Source organism: Rhinoraja longicauda, chromosome 35 (assembly GCF_053455715.1).
Source record: "Rhinoraja longicauda isolate Sanriku21f chromosome 35, sRhiLon1.1, whole genome shotgun sequence".
Taxonomy (NCBI): Eukaryota; Metazoa; Chordata; class Chondrichthyes; order Rajiformes; family Arhynchobatidae; genus Rhinoraja; species Rhinoraja longicauda.
In genome coordinates, this window is record NC_135987.1 from 13,946,664 (window position 1) to 13,967,108 (window position 20,445).

The 20,445-nt window shown below is 46.4% G+C and overlaps 1 protein-coding gene across 1 annotated transcript in view; it reads left to right on the forward strand.

The window, feature by feature from the left end:
• The window catches only part of unc5b (unc-5 netrin receptor B), a 264,063-nt gene that overhangs the window by 1,095 nt on the left and 242,523 nt on the right, over positions 1 to 20,445 (forward strand). The window lies entirely within an intron of this gene.

Below are 20,445 nucleotides of genomic sequence, written 5' to 3' on the forward strand. Positions count from 1 at the left end.
TCCCTCTCTCTCGCCCCCCACCTCTCTCTCTCTCTCTCTCTCTCCCTCTCTCTCTCTCTCTATATATATATATATATATATTCTGCATCTCTCTCCCTCTCTCTCTCTCTCCCCCCCCCTCTCTCTGCCCCCCTTCTCTCGCCCTCTCTCTGCAGTCCGCTGTTGGTCCAGGACTGGCGAGAGGGGAGAGTGGTTGTGCAGGAAGGCTTGCAGACACTTTGTGCAGCGCACTGGAGAAATAACTTCAACACATTGTTACTTTGTCCAAAAATATATATATTTTTTGTTAAACTGTGACTGAGCGCTGCCATTTCACCCTGGCCAACATCATTCAGAAATCTAGTGTCACACGGGCGACCCGGCCCTGGGCTGTTGGTGTTGAGATCAACCACTGGCAAAGAGTGAAGCTGCCCAATGAAGGGAGAGTCTTGCAGTTCATGGCGATGTTAACATCACCGGGTTAAATATAGGTTGACCCCTGGTGTGGATGAAAGGCAGGAGAGTGAGATGGTCCACTGTGTGTGGAGCCGCCGTGACTGTGGTTGGCATGTGAAGGGTTTCATCTAATCTACTCTTAAGATTGAAGATGTGATACTGCAAATGCAGGCAATGGTTACTGAAACTCACACCCACTCTCCTGTACATCTGGAGCCTGGATCCTCACTAACCTTTGTCTAAGTGCCCCCTTGTACATAACCACACAGACACACACTCTGGTGTGTACTCACACCCAAACCCAGTCACTATCCCTTCCCTTCTCTATCTCACACACACACACGTAATCACACATGCACTCACACACACATGTAATCACACATGCACTCACACACATGCATGCACACGCGCACAAACACATGCATGCACGCACACACACACATGTAATCACACATGCACTCACACACACGCATGCATGCACACACGCACAAACACATGCATGCACGTACACACACACACATGTAATCACACATGCACTCACACACACACGCATGCACACACGCACAAACACATGCATGCGCGTACACACACACACGTAATCACACATGCACTCACACACACGCATGCACACACACACAAACACATGCATGTGTGTGCACGCACACACACACTGTGGCACAACCATGCAGAAACCTAAGGAGTTGTAATGAAAAGCAGAACGCTGGAACCACACAGCAGGATAGGTAGCATTCTGATGTTATATAGTCATACAGCAGGCCCTTCGGCCCACCATCCCCATGCTGACCATCGCTCGCCGATTCACACTAGTTCTGTTTTATCCAAATTTTGCATTCACTGCCTACGTGCCAGGGGCAATTTACAGTGGCTAAGTAATCCACTAACATGCACGTCTTTGGGATGTGGGGGGAAACCCAAGCAGTCACGTGCCAAACATACAAACTCCACACAGACAGCACCCAAGGTCATTATTGTACCGGTGTCTCTGACACTGAGGCAGCAACTCTCTGAGCTCCACCCCTGGTAGATAAATTGTTTCCCTCTCTACAGAAGCTGTCTGGTCTCCTCCAGTATTTCCAGTCTAGTGTTTCCAGTATTTCTGCTGGTTTCAGACACCAAAGTTTCTTTGTACCTTTCAAGGGATTTGCAGCTTTTTGGATACAAATGCTTTAATGCATTGCCAGGCAAATGAGTTGAACGTGGTGCATTTTTTGAAGTCGGTCAGAAGCTGTGGGTTTTGCCCGAGCAATGAATGGCATTTACCTGTGGGGGATAGGATGTGGTCTCCCATCCTTGCAAGGATCGATGGTCTTCGAAATCTGAGGATCTAGTAGATCTGAGTGACTGAACATCAAATATGCTGTCTCCAGTGTTTTTCCATGCACACGTACTCCGAGTTAAACCTTGAATGATTCACCAGCCCCCACTTGTTAATTGACTAGAAACTATGTTCTGGAAATGGAGGAGGCATTTCTGGAGAATAAATTGTAAAATTGTTGTGACATAAATAGTGCGTTATAAGCCTGGTAATATGATCAGATTATCTCTCCCCCTGCACTTACTTTAACGTTGATTATCTTTCTTCACGGTAAACAGTTTATTGAATTTTGTGAGTCAGGTTTTTAATTTGAAATTGCTTGTAAACGTCCAATCAACGTTGAAGATGATGGATACCCATAACTCTTGCAAATCCTAGTTTCCCATCTCTTAGCACCTTTTGTATCCTTATCCTTGTGCCTCCCATCCACCCTTCCCCGATATTGTATCACTCCAATCTCACTCTTTCCCCACATACACCCCCCCCCCCCAGGCTTGCTCTCTTCCTGATTCTCTCTCGTCACTTTCTCATTCTTCGCCGTTACGTTCCCCTGTCTTCTCTCTCTTCATTCCCCGCACTCGTTTCCGATCTCCTCCCCCCAACTTTGTATCCCCTTTTCCCATCTCCTTGCTTCTCCCACCAAACTTCCCCTGTCTCTCTTACCTGCCCCCTTCCACTTTCCCACTTTCTTCCCACTCTCTGCTCCTCTTTCTCCCTCCTCCTGCCTTAACCCCCACCCCCTCTCCCTCCCTCCTGCTCATTCTGGAGGTCTGGTTGGTTTACTGGGTGTTATACCCGAGATCTCCACTCTGTTACTGGCTTGTGTCCTGGAGACTGCAAGCAGCCTGGAGCCAGTGAGATCTGTCAATTCTTAATGGACATTGTTCATCCTGCAGGTCCCCTGGATGGCTGCTGATTACACGCCCTCATTGCGCAGTTCCCGCATCTTTCTGTATGTTCAGAGATCAAACAATCAAGGAAAACAACTTTAAAATCTATCTGTTTTATTTTTTAACCAGTGTATATATATATATATATATATATTTCATAAAATGCTGGAGTAACTCAGCAGGTCAGGCAGCATCTCAGGAGAGAAGGAATGGGTGACGTTTTGGTTCGAGACCCTTCTTCAGTCTGAAGATTTGTACCAGCATCTGCAGTTATTTTCTTACACTATGTGTGTGTATATATATATATATATATATATATTAAAAATTTAGGAAAATATTTTATATTATATTTGTGTGTGTATGTATATACACACACTTCAAATACTCATATTAATAGTGTGTGTGTGCATATATAATATATATATATATATCTCCCATTCGTCACCCATTCCTTCTCTCCTGAGATGCTGCCTGGTTAAAAAATAAAACAGATATATATATGGTATTTTAAGTGAGTGTACACACACACGTACACACACTTCAAATACTATATATACTTATATATTATGTATACTTACTATATACACACATACACACAAATAAATACTTCAAATACAATATATATATATATGTATGTGTGCGTGTGTGTGTATTCAAAGAGCTTGAAGCATTTGGCCTTTATCTAGAATTTGTCTCCTAACCCGGTCCATCATTCATTGCCCTCTCTTGGTGTCCTGTGTCAACTGACAGTGTGGTCAGTTTTTGGTATTAAATGTTCCCAGAGATTTGTGGCGTTCAGTGGAAAGCTTGAGGGGGGAGGGGACAGTGAGCTATGCTGATGGAGGTAGGTTTAGAGGAGTTGGCTGTGGCATGGCTATGTTGGCACAAACAGCATGTGCATGGTGCAAAAATCTGTGCAACCTCTTGCAACAGACAAGCAACCAGCTCGCACTTTAAATCCCATCATGATAAATGATGACTCAAAGAATTTAATCTAAACTTTATTTGGATAATGGTTGATTTATTGATGAAATACTTGGGTTGGAATTAATGTGATTGTACCTGTTTTTTTTATAACACTGTCTATTTATTTCTTTAATACCGCTTGGGGAGATGCATCAGTGATTTTTGTGTGGGTTGATATTTCTTTGTGTTCTTCGCTCTAACTGGAGTCTCAGAGTGGTTATTCAGCACAGTGTTGCACAATGGTTAATGGGATGAACTAATGGCATTGTCCCCAGGCCGCTGAACTGTGTAATGATGTACCACTACACCAGCAAAGTAAACAGGAGCAGCCACTCTCTGATTAGTTGATCTTGAAGTATTGGTAACGGAGGCAATAAACATGTAGACTTGGTGCCTTGAGAATGCGCAGCCAGTTTACTGGGGATATCTGTTCATTGCTGGGCAGTTTCAGCATTTCTGAAATGGGACTGCACCTAGTTATAATTAGAAATGTCTCCACTTCAAGGACTCGAAACGTCACCCATTCCCACTGCCCATCCCTGAGTTACTGAGTTACTCCAGCATTTTGTGTCTATCTTCGGTGTCAACCAGCAAATGTAGTTCCTTCCGGCACACCTCGTTATAATTGTTGTTTCAATGCACTATGATGACATTTTCAAGAGAGATTTAGATTTAGCTCTTAGGGCTAAGGAAATCAAGGGATATGGGGGAAAAAAGCCAGAACGAGGTACTGATTTTTCAGTCTGAAGAAGGGTCTCGACCCGAAACATCACCCATTCCTTCTCTCCAGAGGTGCTGTCTGACCCGCTGAGTTACTCTAGCATTTTGTGTCTACCTACTGATTTTAGATGATCAGCCATGATCATATTGAATGGCAATGCTGGCTCGAAGGGCTGAATAGGCTACTCCTGCGCCTATTGTCTATGTTTCTATGTTTCTATTATCGTCGGCTCTGTTTAGAAGTGAATGGATTCTTTAAGGCTAATTCCCTGAAGAGATCAGAGGCATTGGGACCGCTGAGCATTTACCACCAGGTGGCACTTCATGGCTTCCTGTCAACCTTTCTACAGAGAGCACCGTAGTGACATCTAGAGGCCGGAGAAAAACCTTTCAAAATTCAACCCCACCCCCTATTTACATTCTGAAGAATGGCCTTGACCCATCCCTTCTCTCCAGAGATGCTGCCTGTCCCGCTGAGTTACTCCAGCTTTTTGTTTCTAACTTCGGTTTAAACCAGCACCTGCAGTTCCTTCCTACACATTCCAAAACATTACATGTCCTTTCTCTCTCTTGCTACTTGGCCCGTTGTAAGTTATTCCAAACTTCAAAACGTACCTCCACTGGTGGAAAGAAATGCAGCCTTTAAACAAGCAAATGAATGGAGAAAAGGCCCTACAATTCTATAGCAACTTTCTAATCACTTTCAAAACGTCACAAACAATTGACAAGCAATGAGTAGTCACTGATGACAGACACAAAACGCTAGAGTAACTCAGCAGGTTAGGTAGCATCTCTGGAGAAAAGGAATAGGTGACTTTTTGGGTTGGAATCCTTCGTCAGACTCAGAGAACACCCTAAAGAAGGGTTCCGACTCGAATTCTCACCTAATACTCCAGCATTTTGTGTCTTGTCTCCAATATAAACCAGCATCTGCAGTTCCTTCATACACAATGAGTAGTCTCTGTTGCATTCTATGGACTGCAAGAGTCGATGGGTGCAGAGCAAGCTCACACAAATAGAAATGATGAGTTAATATGGATTCAAGAAGAACTGCAGATGTTACAGTCTTCAGGAAAACACACAGTGCTGGAGGAACTCAACTGGTCAGGCAGTATTTGTGGAGGGAAATGGACAGATCCATGTCAGATGGATCCCTTCTTCAGACTGATTCTAAAGAAGGATACCAACCCCAACTGTCTATTCCTACCACAGGTTCTGCCTGACCCGCTGAGTTCCTCCAGCACTTTGTGTTTTGATGAGTTAATATGTTCTCGAAAAACTGATTGAGGCATAACGATTGCCAGGAAAACTGCAACGAATCCCTTGCTCGCTATCTAAGTAATGGCCGAGAATCTTTTGCTTCCACCCAAGCAGACAGGGAGGGGACTAAGGAGTAACACCCTGCTCAATCATAGCTCTTCGGTGGTACAGTACTCTGAATTACTGCACTGGAGATTCAGCCTTGATTCAGCCTTTAGTTTAGTTTAGAGATACAGTGCCAAAATTGGCCCTTCAGCCCACCAAGTCCGCACCGACCAGCAATCCCCGCGCACTAACACTATCCTACACACACTAGGGACAATTCACAATGTTGCCAAGCCAACTAGCCTACAAACCTGTAGGTCTTTGGAGTGTGGGAGGAAACCAGAGCACCTGGAGAAAACCCACAAAGGTCACGAGGAGAACATACAAACTCCATGGAGACAACATCCAAAGTCAGGATCGAACCCGGGTCTCTGGTGCTGTAAGGAAGCAACTCGACCGCTGCACGCACATCTCAGGATCTCCTGTTTACCTTGTGTTCTCAAGTCTCCACAGTGGGATTTGAGTCCAGAACAATGAACAGTACATAGTAAGAAGAGTAGGAGCTTGGTAAAAGTAACCATGAGAATTGCAGAGGATTAAAAGACAGCAGAGAAGAGCATTGGTTTGGTCATAAAATGCTGGAGTAACTCAGCAGGTCAGGCAGCATCTCGGGAGAGAAGGAATGGGGTGACGTTTTGGGTCGAGACCCTTCTTCAGACTGAGTGACGTGAATGGGTGACGTTTCGGGTCGAGACCCTTCTTCTGTCTGAAGAAGGGTCTCGACCCGAAACGTCACCCATTCCTTCTCTCCCGAGATGCTGCCTGACCTGCTGAGTTACTCCAGCATTTTGTGAATAAATACCTTCGATTTGTACCAGCATCTGCAGTTATTTTCTTATACTATTGGTTTGGTCATGCCTAGCTGTATTGATCGTGCTTCCAACTTTTTTGGTGGAAGTTCCAAAATAGTAGAACTACGCCCAAAGGCTGCCTTTATCTTAAAAGGAGTGAATGTTTTAGAGTTGATGTTATTAAACTTCAGAGTTGTGTTAGGAGCCTTGCAATGTATCAAGTAGTATTTGAGACTGATGTTGTAGGGAGTATATTAGAAAAGGGGAAGACTCCTACACTTGTAAAAAAAGTTGATCTATTTTTCACATAATAGGTATCAGTTTATTCATAGTGCCTTTATGTTAATATGTGGCAGTGTTCCAACTCATGACCCACAATTATTTGGATTTGTGTGTGTGTGTGTGTGTGTGTGTGTGTGTGTGTGTGTGTGTGTGTGTGTGTGTGCGCATGTGTGTGTGTGTGTGTGTGCGCATGTGTGTGTGTGTGTGTGTGTGTGTGTGTGTGTGTGTGTGCGCATGTGTGTGTGTGTGTGTGTGTGTGTGTGTGTGTGTGCGTGCGTGCGTGCGTGCGTGCGTGCGTGCGTGCGTGCGTGCGTGCGTGCGTGCGTGTGTGTGTGTGTGTGTTCTCTTTCAAAACAATGGTTTCTTTATTAAAGACGCAGATAATTTAATTTCGTTTACTTTAGTTACAGCGTGGAAACAGGCCCTTTGCCCACCGAGTCCTCACTGACCAACGACCCCCATGCACTTACACTATCCTACACACACTAGGGACAATTTACATTTATACCAAGCCAATTAACCTACAAACCTGCACGTTCTTTGGAGTGTGGGAGGAAACCAAAGATCTTGGAGTAAAAACCCATGCAGTTCACAGGGAGAAGGTGCAAACTCCGTACAGACAGCACCCGTTGTCAGGATCGAACCCGGGTGTCAGGCAGTAGCTCTACCACTACGCCACCATGAAGTTAATTGTAAGCATGCTCGTAAAGCTACAGGAGCTAGTTCATGTACATACAATGTATGGTACAAAATCAGGCCGTTCATATCATATATCATATCATATATATACAGCCGGAAACAGGCCTTTTCGGCCCTCCAAGTCGGTGCCGCCCAGTGATCCCCGTACATTAACACTATCCTACACCCACTAGGGACAATTTTTACATTTACCCAGCCAATTAACCTACATACCTGTACGTCTTTGGAGTACATTGGGACATTGGACATTGGGACATTGGAGTTCAGCCCAACTAGTATTCATACAAGCCCCCTTCCCTTCTGTCTTCACTTCACCCTTTGTGCTCATCCCTCTGGCCCTCTCTCCCTTGTGCATCTATCCAGCTAATTATCTCCACCGATCCATCTGGTGGCGTATTCACACTTTGCATTCTCACCATGCTTTGTGGAAAGATTTCTTCCAAATTCCCAATTGGATTAATTAGTGAGAGTCTCATACTTTTGGCCCCAGACTTGCTCTCCCTGGCAATTACTCTTGCTGGCTGGTGTTGAGAGATAAAGGGGTTTCACTTGAGCCGGCAGTGGGCAGAGAGAGTTGCCTCGAGTCCCGCAAAAAAAAAGCTTATCACCTGTACCTCGGAACAATGTGACAACAATCTAAACTGCACTTGAGAGGTAAAGGGGGTGGGGGTTGATTGGCAGATAAGAGTCGGGTTGGGAAGGGACGGGAGTCTAGGAGGTGATAAGTGGAGAGTAAAAGTCTGCACGTCGTGGAACCTGAAAGGAAAGGAAGGCCGAGGCTCGAGAGATTGTAGATGCTGGATCCTGGAGTGAAACACGATGCGCTGGCAGAACTGAGCGGGTCAGGCAGCAGCTGTGGAGGAAACGGATAGACAACGCTTCGGATCGGGACCTTTTGTTCAGAAGTTCTGTAGAACAATCCCGACTCGAAATGCCATCTGTCCGTTCCCCTCACAGATGTTGCCTGATCCACTGAGTTCCTCCAGCACTTGTTTACGGCTCTGGAAAGGTAGGGGAAGAGTGGAAGGAAATATAGAGGGATGATGGCAGATGGGAACAATGTGGAAGTGGGAGGGGAGAAAACCAATGGCATAATTGTCAGGACTATCCCTGGGCGGCCACGGTGGCGCAGCGGTAGAGTTGCTGCCTTACAGCGCTTGCAGCGCCGGAGACCCTGGTTCGATCCCGACTTTGGGTGCTGCCTGTAAGGAGTTTTGTATGTTCTCCCGGTGACCCGCGTGTGTTTTCTCCAGGATCTCCGATTTCCTCCCACATTCTAAGGTTTGTCAGTTAATTGGCGTGGTGTATGTGTAAATTGTCCCTGGTGCGTGCAGGGGATCGCTGGTCGGCACGGACTCAGTGGGCCGAAGGGCCTGTTTCCGTGCTGTATCTCTAAACTAAATTAAACTAAACTAGGCATTGATTACTTGGCATCAGCTTGGCAATCGCTGTCTGCCGTGGGAGAGGAGGAGTGGTGGGGGAAGAGTTATGATGGTGCTGGAGTTAACTATTACTTTCCTGAAATAGATAGCACGGTTGATTCTGGGACATTGATGAGCCTTTGCGCGTTTTCCTTGCTGGTTATGTGCTAACAAGGTCACGCTGAAATGACCTTTCTTTTGAGGGTAGTGGCCATTTTGTGTCCATCTCGAGAAAACCCACGCAGTCACGGGGAGAATGTGCAAACTGTGCGTTGAAGCGTTGAGCTGAGAATGAAAGTGTGCGTTAGTGAGTGTGTGTGCGTGTGCGCGCGTGCGTGTGTGTGTTTTAAGGTTGTAAACAGAGCAAGACAACCTACCACCCCCCTTTCTCCCTACCCCCTGTCCAAAGATTTCCTTTGATCCCAACTGCAGGATCTATAAAACCCACCAGGATAAGTGGTTCAGTGCTTCAATGTAAAATGACACCGAAGCACTGGAGAAAATAAGAGGAAGATTTATAATGATGATTCCAGAAAGGAGAGGCTATAAAATGTAAACCAGCCTGGACTTTCTTCCCCAGTGAAAAACAGAACAAAGTTGATTGATTAAATGCCTTTAAATTGTCAGAATTCTTTGATAAGTATGGAGATAGAGCTTCACCAGTGGAGAACGTCAAAGCTAGAAGGCAAAGTATAAAATTGCTGGTAATAATTTCAATCAAGAATTCAATGTGGCGCAGCGGTAGAGTTGCTGCCTTACAGCGCCAGAGTCCCGGGTTCGATCCTGACTACGGGTGCTGTCTGTATGGAGTTTGTACGTTCTCCCCGTGATCTGCGTGGGTTTTCTCCGAGATCTTCGGTTTCCTCCCACACTCCAAAGGCGTGCAGGTTTATTTGTTAATTGGCTCAGTATAAATGTAAATTGTTCCTAGTGTGTGTAGGGTAGTGCCAATGTGCAGGGATCGCTGGTCGGCGCGGACTCGGTGGGCCGAAGGGGCCTGTTTCTGCTCTCTATCTCTGAACTAAACTAAACTATCAGCTAAACGTTGGTACCAGGGTCTGACTGAACAAATCAGCCTTCACAGGGAATGACTGAGGTGGACAGTGTGGATGCATCTCAGGGAGTACCAGGTAAACAAGCATGAGAATAGCTCTGTGAGGAGGCAGACAAGGTACACTGGGAGACCCATTTTTGTGGTGTTAATACGATGGAAACCATGCCTCGGAGTGAAGGAAGGGTTACCATCTGAGGTTTTCTACAAGGATGTGCCTAGCAAAGAACTGCAGATGCTGGTTGATAGCAAGGATAGACACAAAGTGCTGGAGTAACTCAGCGGGTCAGGCAGCATCTCTGGAGAAAAAGGATGGGTGATGTTCCGGGTCAGAAACCTACTTCAGACCTCTGAACCTCTGAAGTAGGTTCCATCCCGAAATGTCGGCCATCCCTTTTCTCCTTCATGCCTGTTGACCTGTGTGTGTAAGTAACCCTTCAAGGGCCATCTGTTCCAATAGCAACACCTTGTGCTGAACTGGGCTGTGAGAGCCAGCCTTTGTCCTGATGCATTGTGTAGCCTGGTTCTTGGTTCATGGTCCTCCAAAATATTCCAAATGGAATTCAAACTCGAGGTGGCAGTGAAGAAGGATCTTGACCTGAAAAGTCACCCATTTCTTTCTCTCCAGGGATGCTGCCTGTCCCGCTGAGTTACTCCAACATTTTGTGTCCATCTTCGGTGCAAACCAGCACCTGCAGTTCCTTTTGCCTGCTCCAGTGAGGAAGGGTCTCGACCCGAAACGTCACCCATCCCTTCTCTCCAGAGATGCTGCCTGTCCCGCTCAGTCACTCCAGCTTTTTGTGTCTAACTTCGGTGTAGAACACCTGGCTCATGGTGTAGGCCTCATTACAATGGGGTATGGGAGTGGAGTGAGGGAGGTTGGGGGGGGGGGGTGAAGTGGTGCATTTTGACAGTGCGAGTGTGGGAACTCTCACAGGGCAGGGAGGCGATGGCAGCTTGAAGCTCTGATGCTGGGCAGCACTGAGGGAGTGCAGTACTGTCGGAGGTACTTTGGATGGGACAGTCAGTGGCTGCACACTCTCAGACGTACTTAAACAATCTCACGGCCGGCATTACTTCAAGGAGACAGCAAATTATCCTGACCAACATCCAACCTCTATAGACGTACAGGTTTGTAGGTTAATTGGTTTGGTATCAATGTTAAAACTGTGCCGAGCGTGTGTTGGATAGTGTTAATGTGCGGGGATCGCTGGTCGGTGCGGACACTGGTCAGCTGAAGGGCCGCGCGCTGTATCACAAAAACTAAAACTACTAAAAAACATCACCAAAGCAGATTATCTGGTCACAATCACATTTGCTGCTTAAATCACAGAAGGTCCTTTTGTGTATTAAACAGCATCTAGGGTTCTTTGTTTCCACACTTGCTGTTTGTCGTACATATGTTGCCTTGCTTCCTACAACAGTCGACCACACTCCAGAGAGTGCTTAATTGACCTGAAAGCAGTGCATTGCGATGGAATGGGTGGGAATGTGGGAGTGGTGGGTGACATGAAAGGTGCACCAGGAATGTAAGCTTCCTTTTATCTCCGATTCACTGAATAATCGGCAAACATGAAAAAAAAGGGAATCAGACACCCAGTGGATGTTTTGGTTTAGTTTAGTTTAAAGATACAGTGTGGAAACAGGCCCTTCGGCCCACCGGGTCCGCATCGAACAGCGATCCCCGCACATTAACGCTACCCGACACACACTAGGGACAATTTACACTCATACCAAGTATATTAACCCAAGCCAATTAACCTGTACATAGACACAAAATGCTGGAGTAACTCAGTGGGTCAGGCAGCATCTCTGGAGAGAAGGAATTGGTGACGTTTTGGTTCGAGACCCTTCTTCAGACCTGCACGTCTGAAGGAAATGTGGGAGGGAATCGAAGATCTCGGAGAAAACCTACACGGTCACGGGGAGAACTGGCAAACTCCGTACAGACAGCACCCGTAGTCGGGATCGGACCCGGGTCTCTGGCGCTGCAAGCGCTGCAAGGCAGCAACTCTACCGCTGCGCCACCGTGCCGCCCTAAGGATGTATTCTAAGTAACGTTTGTAGGAAGTAGGAAGTACCACCCTTACGTTCACATTCTACAAGTTATACAAATTCACATTCTCCCACTTTGCAGCCGATTTTCACGCATGCCCTTCACGCAACGCACTCCATGTTTCTTTGTGGTCAGGGATGGTATGGTTTTCTCAGGCATCCTCGGTTACTTTTTGTCCTTGGCTTCTCCTTGTGCTGTTCTCCCTCCCCTTTGCAACCCTATCTGTCCTCCCTCTCCTCTTGAGCAAACAGAGATTGCTTTGTGCTCATCAAGCTCGTTGTGAGAGCGGGGCGGGCAGATTTATCATCAAGACGCTGTGGTAATTGCCAGGGAGGAGTCGCTGGACACAGGGAATGGATAATTGACCTAATGGCCTGGGTGGAACTGTAACTAGCTGCCCTAGTGTGTGTAGGATAGTGTTAATATGCGGGGATCGCAGTTCAGCGCGGACCCGGTGGGCCAAAGGGGAGTGCACACGTTGAAAGCTGCACGTCATGTCAAATTCTCTCTTGCTCCATTTTAACGTTCTAATTTAATTTGTCGGCAAGTACAGAGTTTGCAAACCATTACAATTACGTGTTATTTTGTTCTTCTGAACGTAATGCCAGCAAAATCATCAAAAAAAACAACTGAAAGGAGCAAATCTCAGCAAGACTTTTAAAAACAAGCTTGATGAAGGCTTGTTTCTGTCCAGAGCCATATAAAGCCTCCAGGAAGCTCTGGCTCATGAAACAGTTGGAGAGGCCTAGTGATTGGTACGCTCCCCTTTGGCCCACCGGGTCCGCGCTGAACTGCGATCCCCGCATATTAACACTATCCTACACACACTAGGGACAGTTTACACTTATACCAAGCCAATTAACCTACATACTAGTAAGTCTTTGGATTGTGGGAGGAAACCGAAGATCTCGGAGAAAACCCACGCAGGTCACGGGGAGAACGTGCAAACTCCATACAGACAGCACCCGTAGTCGGGATCGAACCCGGGTCTCCGGTGCTGCAAGCGCTTTAAGGCAGCAACTCTACCGCTGCGCCACCGTGCCGCCCTAGTTTAATTTATTGATGTTACGTGTACAGATATACAGAGAAGCATTGTTTCGCATGCTATCTAGTCAAATCAATCATGAGTACAATCACACAGAAGTGAAGTGAATAATAGTAGATCTTCTCCTGCGACAGCACATAGTTGCCAAGACTAGATTAGATGGGACATCTTACTCGGCAAGGACAAGTGGGGCCGAAGGGCCTGTTTCCATGCTCTGTATCTATGAATCTAAGCTCGCACATCATCTTAAACTCTCAAGTCTCTGAAATCAAGGCTGATCTTGATTTGCAAAAGACAAGGATAGAGGGCAATATTGGAAAGTCAGTGGTGTGGTGGCAGTGCTTAGAACTGTTCAACCCTCCCACTCTCTTCCCCCCCACCTCCCTCTTCATCATGTTCCTCCGTTCCTTTCCCCTTCCAACTTACCCTCAGACCACCTTTGCCATCCGCCTGAATGGTCCTTGTGTGAGTAAATCCTGGGTGAAACAAAACTCCAGAATTTCCTGCTTTATCAGTAAATATATTCCAGTTCTGGCTGTAGTCCTATTCTCCCATCTCTGGTAGCAATTTAGCATTTAATATGCCAACACTATTTATAACTTTTAACGGTCTCTCTGTTTTTTGTTTGTAAAAAAAAGAGCCATATTGTGTTTCGACTCCAAGTGGAATACATAGCATTTTGTTTCTCCTCTGTGAATCTTTGCACATTCTCTCAAATGCCTCTTATGGATTATGGAGGCCACAACTAAGGGCAGGTCTCTACTGAGATGATTTGATCATTCCTCTCGCAGTCAAAGGCAGCGGCAACATTTCTGACTTTATGCACAGAATTTGATGACTTGTGTCCTCGACTGACTGCATTTCAGTCTTCGGAAATCACCTTGCTTTTATTGGGAGAAGTCGTTTCGAAGAGAGAACCGGAAATGTGTAGGATAGGAACACACCAGTGATTGAGATACACCACCTGGTTCAGTGGTTGCCTCACAGCCTGGTTCGGCAACTCAAATACCCAGGAATGGGCAGCACAGTGGCGTATCCGTAGAGTGCCAGGGACCCGGGTTCGATCCCGACTACGGGTGCTTGCCTGTACAGAGTTTGCGCGGCCTCCCGTGACTTGCGTGGGTTTTCTCCGAGATCTTCGGTTTCCTCCCACACTCCAAAGACATGCAGGTTTGTAGGTTAATTGGCTTGGTATAAATGTTTAAAAAATTGTCCCTAGTGTGCGTGTGGGATGGTGTTAATGTGCGGGGATCGCTGGTCGGTGCGGACTCGGTGGGCCGAAGGGCCTGTTTCTGCAAAGTATCTTTAAACTAAATTAACTAAACTAAACAAAGGAGATTACAAAAAGTGGTGGACACTGCCTGGTCCTTCACGGGTACTGACCTCCCCATGTTTGATCCCTTTGATTGCCTCCCTGTCATCAATAGGAGACACTGCTTCTAAAAGGCAGCCAGCATCATCAAGCACCCACACTAACCCTGGCCATACTCTCATTTCACTCCCACCCTCGGGAAGTGGCTATCAATCCCACCATTGAAAACTACAAACTCCAACAAAACTGTTTCCAGCTGTAATCAGGCAACTGAACAGTCCTCTCATCAGCAGGAGTGATGTTCTGACCTCCCATCTACCTCATTGGAGACCTTTGAACTATCTTTTATTGGACGTTATCTTGTGCTATTTGTTTTGTCCTTTAAATGTGCACTGGATGGCTTGATTGGAATCATGTACAGCCTTCTTCCACTGGATAGCATGCAAACAGAAGCTTCTCATTATAACCTGGTACATGTGACAACAGTAAACTAAACTACATTGCACAAGGGACTTTAGGCTCTTGTTTTGTTTTGCATTATATTGTTTTTTTAATTGAACTTATTTTTTGTTTATTTATCATGTTATCTCTTGAGTTCTACGTTTACTGTTGCTGTTGTGCTGCTGCAAGTACGAATTTCATGGTTCTGTTTTGGTATATATGACAATTAAAAACTCTTGACGAATGAAGAGAGACACAAAATGCTGGAGTAACTCAGCGGGACAGGCAGCATCTCTGGAGAGAAGGAATGGGTGACGTTTCGGGGCGAGACCCGACACTCTTAACTATTGAAGATAGTCACTAACTGCTGCCTGTCCCGCTGAGTTACTCCAGCATTTTGTGTCTTATCTTCGGTTTAAACCTGCATCTGCAGTTCCTTCCTACGCACTCTTGACTACTGACTCTTGAATGAAAGAATGAATGAATGAATGAATGAATGAATGAATGAATGAGTTTATTGGCCAAATATGCATAAACAAGGAATGGTGTTCACTATGCATTTACAACCACAGCCATTTTCAACTCATGAGCATCTTGCAAAGTGGGACAATAGGTTTTCAGATACAGCAAGCAACACAGTGGCATAGTGGTAGAGTTGCTGCCTTAGAGTGCCAGGGGCCTAGGTTCGATCCTGACTATGTGCACTGTCTATACAGAGTTAGTACATGTTCCCCGTGACCTGCGAGGGTTTTCTCTGAGATCTCCGGTTGCCTCCCACACTCCAAAGACACCTGCTGAACACCTGCGCTCGGTCCGCATTAACCAAACTGATCTCCCGGTGGCCGAGCACTTCAACTCCCCCTCCCATTCCCAGTCTGACCTTTCTGTCATGGGCCTCCTCCAGTGCCATAGTGAGGCCCACTGGAAATTGGAGGAACAGCACCTCATATTTCGCCTGGGCAGCTTGCAGCCCAGTGGTATGAACATCGACTTCTCCAACTTTAGATAGTTCCTTTGTCCCTCCCTTCCCCTCCCCCTTCCCAGATCTCCCTCTATCTTCCTGTCTCCACCTATATCCTTCCTTTGTCCCGCCCCCCTGACATCAGTCTGAAGAAGGGTCTCAACCCGAAACGTCACCCATTCCTTCTCTCCCGAGATGCTGCCTGACCTGCTGAGTTACTCCAGCATTTTGTGAATAAATCGATTTGTACCAGCATCTGCAGTTATTTTCTTACACTCCAAAGACGTGCAGATTTGTAGGTTCATTGGTTTGGTATAAATGTAGAAATGTTTAAATGTAAAATTGTCCCTGGTGTGCGTAAGGTGGTGTTAATGTGCGGGGATCGCTGGTCGGTGCGGACTCGGTGGGCCGAAGGGCCTGTTTCTGCGCTGTATCTCTAAACTAAACTAAATTCATGAGCATCTTGCAAAGTGGGACAAGTGGGTTTTCAGGTGGGATGTAGGAGATTGCAATTTAAAGGAAGAAACTGCAGATGGTGGTTTAAACCGAAGATAGACACAAAAAGCTGGCACAGGCAGCATCTCTGGAGAGAAGGAACAGGTGACGTTTTGGGTCGAGACCCTTCTTCAGACTCTTTATAGTTCAAACAATTTATAGCTCCTTTTCAAGTATCAGTGAAGTGATGGGAAGATCCTTTATCGTCTTGTCTGGGCTGAGGAGGTGCAAGGGTCATCTAAGTGTGTCCACCAATGCCTGTTCTTGCCTGAGGGTCCGTACCGGTGTGTCAAGGAATGAACTGTTGTGCTGGGATTTGTTCTTGGCTGTTTAAACCAGTGATCATTTGATGAAAGTTTCCTGTTTTTTTACAAGTGTTTTCGAGTGAGGCCACCAATGGGAAACAGAATGACAACATAGATTTCTTCATAGCTGTAAAGTGACATTTAATTAAATTGACATAGGAAGGAACTTGTTTAAAGATTTTCCAATCACTTGCCAGGTATGGTTGCCAACTGTCCCTTATTAGCTGGGACATCCTGTATTTTGGGCTAAATTGGTTTGTCCTGTACGGGACCGCCCTTGTCCCATATTGGGCCCGGGGGGCACTGTAGGCCCAGACGCTATAGGCCCAGACGCTATAGGCCCGGATGCTGTAAGTCCGGACAGTGTAGGTCCGAACAGTGTAGGCCTGAACAGTGTAGGCCCGGGCACTGCCTAACGGAGGCTGCCTGGCAACCCGCCTCCCGGCCCGGGCGGCCGCCATTAGTGGAGCGGGAGCACGTGGCCGCTGGCTGGGTGAGGTCACGTGGGGCACGGGGTGGTGATGTCACCTTGTCCCTTATTTGGGAGTGAGATAGTTGGCAACCCTTATTGCCAGACCACGTGAGGCTGTGTGGGAATGTTGGGAACTGTCCACACCTCTTCAATGGCAGTTTATTGTCACAAGTACCGAGGAACAGTGAAATACATTTTTGATCACAGTTCTGTAGAAATATCACTATACATAAACAGAAGAGAGACACAAGTTGCTGGAGTAAGTCAGCGGGTTGGGCAGCATTTCTCGAGAAAAGGAATAGGCGAGACCCTTCTTCTTGACCCGAAACGTCACCTATTCCTTTTCTCCAGAGATGCTGCCTGACCCGCTCAGTTACTCCGGCATTTTGTGTCTATCTTCGGTGTAAACCAGCATCTTCAGGTCCTTCCCTACTCTATACATAAGCAGTTAGATACACGTTAGATAAGCAACTCAGATGCAGTGGTTGTATTAGTGGTTGTATGCTGAGACCGTATGCAGCCTCGCCAGGTTTGGCACCATTTTCACGTCCCAGTTGTCGTAAGTGCAGGGTTCTTGACCTGAAATTTGACCTGAAACTTCATTTCTGATTCAGGTGCCCATAACAGATTGTTCTCATTAGATTAGCAGAGTGGTAAAGGAGAGGTACAGCAGCAGAACCTAAGCCCAAAGCAACGTGAAATGTCTTTTGTACGGGATCACATTGAAGCTTTTATGTTCTCTTAGCTTTGAAACCTAGATGAGCCTGGGGTATTTTGTAACGACAAGGCAACATGTTTACAGCTTTGCAGTGACTTAAGTGCATCATTACGGAGAATTGCACAATGAAAGATCTTGCGAAAGTGGGGAAGATTTCAATCTCATTTTGAATCCCCCCCCCTGCATCTTGCACATGCCACCACCCTTTCACTCCATCCCAATTTGCAACTCTTGCCATCATCTTTGGGTCTCTAATCAGAGAATTCTCTGGAATTCTCTGCCTCAGAAGGCAGTGGAGGCCAATTCTCTGAATGCATTCAAGGGAGAGCTGGATAGAGCTCTTAAGGATAGCGGAGTCAGGTGGTATGGGGAGAAGGCAGGAACGGGGTACTGATTGAGAATGATCAGCCATGATCACATTGAATGGCGGTGCTGGCTCGAAGGGCCGAATGGCCTCCTCCTGCACCTATTGTCTATTGTCTATTGTCTATCAGGGGAGTATACTTTGTTTCTGGTTATCCTAGTCACTATCACCCATTCCTTCTCTCCAGGGATGCTGCCTGACCCGCTGAGTTACTCCAGCATTTTGTGTCTAACTTCGAGTTAAACCAGCATCTACAGGTTTTTTCCCCTGCACATCTAAGCCTGCACGGTGGCACAGCTGGTCGAGCTGCTGCCTCACAGCGCCGGGGATCCGGGTTCAATCCTCACCTGTGTGAAGTTTGCACATTCTCCCCGTGACCGCATGAGATTTCATCGGGTTTCTTCCTACATCCCAAAGATGTTTGGGTTTGTAGGTTAATTGGCCTCTGCAAATTGTCCCTATTGTGCAAGGAGTGGTTGAGAAAGTGAACTAATACCGAACTAGTGGTGAAAGATGATTGATGTTTTGATGTGGACTCGGTGGGTTGAAGAACCTTTTTCCATATTGTATCTTTCCATTCAATTTAATTCATTTGTGCAAGATTCCTTGACAGGTCTTAGTCCAGATTGCTATAGACAATAGACAATAGGAGGAGGCCATTCGGCCCTTCGAGCCAGCACCGCCATTCAATGTGATCAAGGCTGATCATTCTCAATCACTACCCCGTTCCTGCCTTCTCCCCATACCCCCAGACTCCGCTGTCCTTAAGAGCTCTATCTAGCTCTCTCTTGAATCCATTCAGAGAATTGGCCTCCAATGCCTTCTGAGGCAGAGAATTCCACTCTGAGGCAGAGAATTCCATATCAGGTTCTAGCTAGCCATCCAACAAATATTTTTCAGACCCCCTCTCTTAAGTTAGTAAGATTCACAAAGACATTGGGATAACTTATCGTGGCAGAATTCCTCACATTTTTTCGGCCTGAACCATGTGCATGTGCCTGAAAGATCCTCACTGTCCTTCAGCAACTCATTCCATATACCTACCACCCTCTGTGTGAAAATATTGTCCATCAGGTCCCTATTAAATCTTGCCCATCTCGCTTTAAACCTGTGGCCTCTGGTTCCTGAATCTCGTACCCTGGGTAAAAGGCTCCCTGCATTCACCCTACTTAGGGTGGCATGGTGGCGCAGCGGTAGAGTTGCTGCCTTACAGCGCTGGAGACCCGGGTTCAATCCCGACTACGGGTGCTGTCAGTACGGAGTTTGTACGTTCTCCCCATGACCTGCATGGGTTTTCTCCGAGAACTTCGGTTTCCTCCCACACTCCAAAGACATACAGGTTTATAGACAATAGGCAATAGACAATAGGTGCAGAAGTAGGCCATTCGGCCCTTCGAGCCAGCACCGCCATTCAATGTGATCATGGCTGATCATTCTCAATCAGTACCCCATTCCTGCTTTCCCCCCATACCCCCTGACTCCGCTATCCTTAAGAGCTCTATTTAGCTCTCTCTTGAATGTATTCAGAGAATTGGCCTCCACTGCACTCTGAGGCAGAGAATTCCACAGATTCACAACTCTCTGACTGAAAAAGTTTTTCCTCATCTCTGTTCTAAATGGCCTACCCCTTATTCTTAAACTTGTAGGTTAATTGGCTTGGTATAAATGTAAATTGTCCCGAGTATGTGTAGGATAGCGTTAGTTTGCGGGGATTACTGGTCAGTGCGGACTCGGTGGGCCGAAGGGCCTGTTTCCGCGCTGTATCTCTAAACTATAAACTATCTGTTGCACAATAACCTTTGCATCATTCTGCTGTTTTGCATCTGTTTTGCAGTCTATCACTACTGTGTGCTGTTGACTTTGTGAGCTTCATGTGAACAAGCAAATCATTGTCCCCTGGTGTATATGACAATAAACTCATCTGAATCTGAATCGGGAAGGTGATTCCAGGGCTGATAATTGACACGTTGCTTAACTGGGAACGAGTGGATCAAGCAGAGATGATCTGTGAAGGAGACCAGATGCAAGCTGTTCTTTTAGGCTGCAAGTCCCGTATGAGCTGATGTCATAGGAAGGAACTGCAGATACTGGTTTACACCGAAGATAGACACAAAATGCTACAGTAACTCAGCGGAACAGGCAGCTGAGTTACATTTTGTGTCTGTCGTAGAATCTGTTACTACAGTGACCGCAGTTCTAAAGTACATTATTGGGTATGAAGTGACACAGTGGTAGAGTTGCTGCCTTTACAGTACCAGACACCCGGGTTCGATGCTGACTACGGGTGCTGTCTTTGTGGAGTTTGTACGTTCGCCCAGTG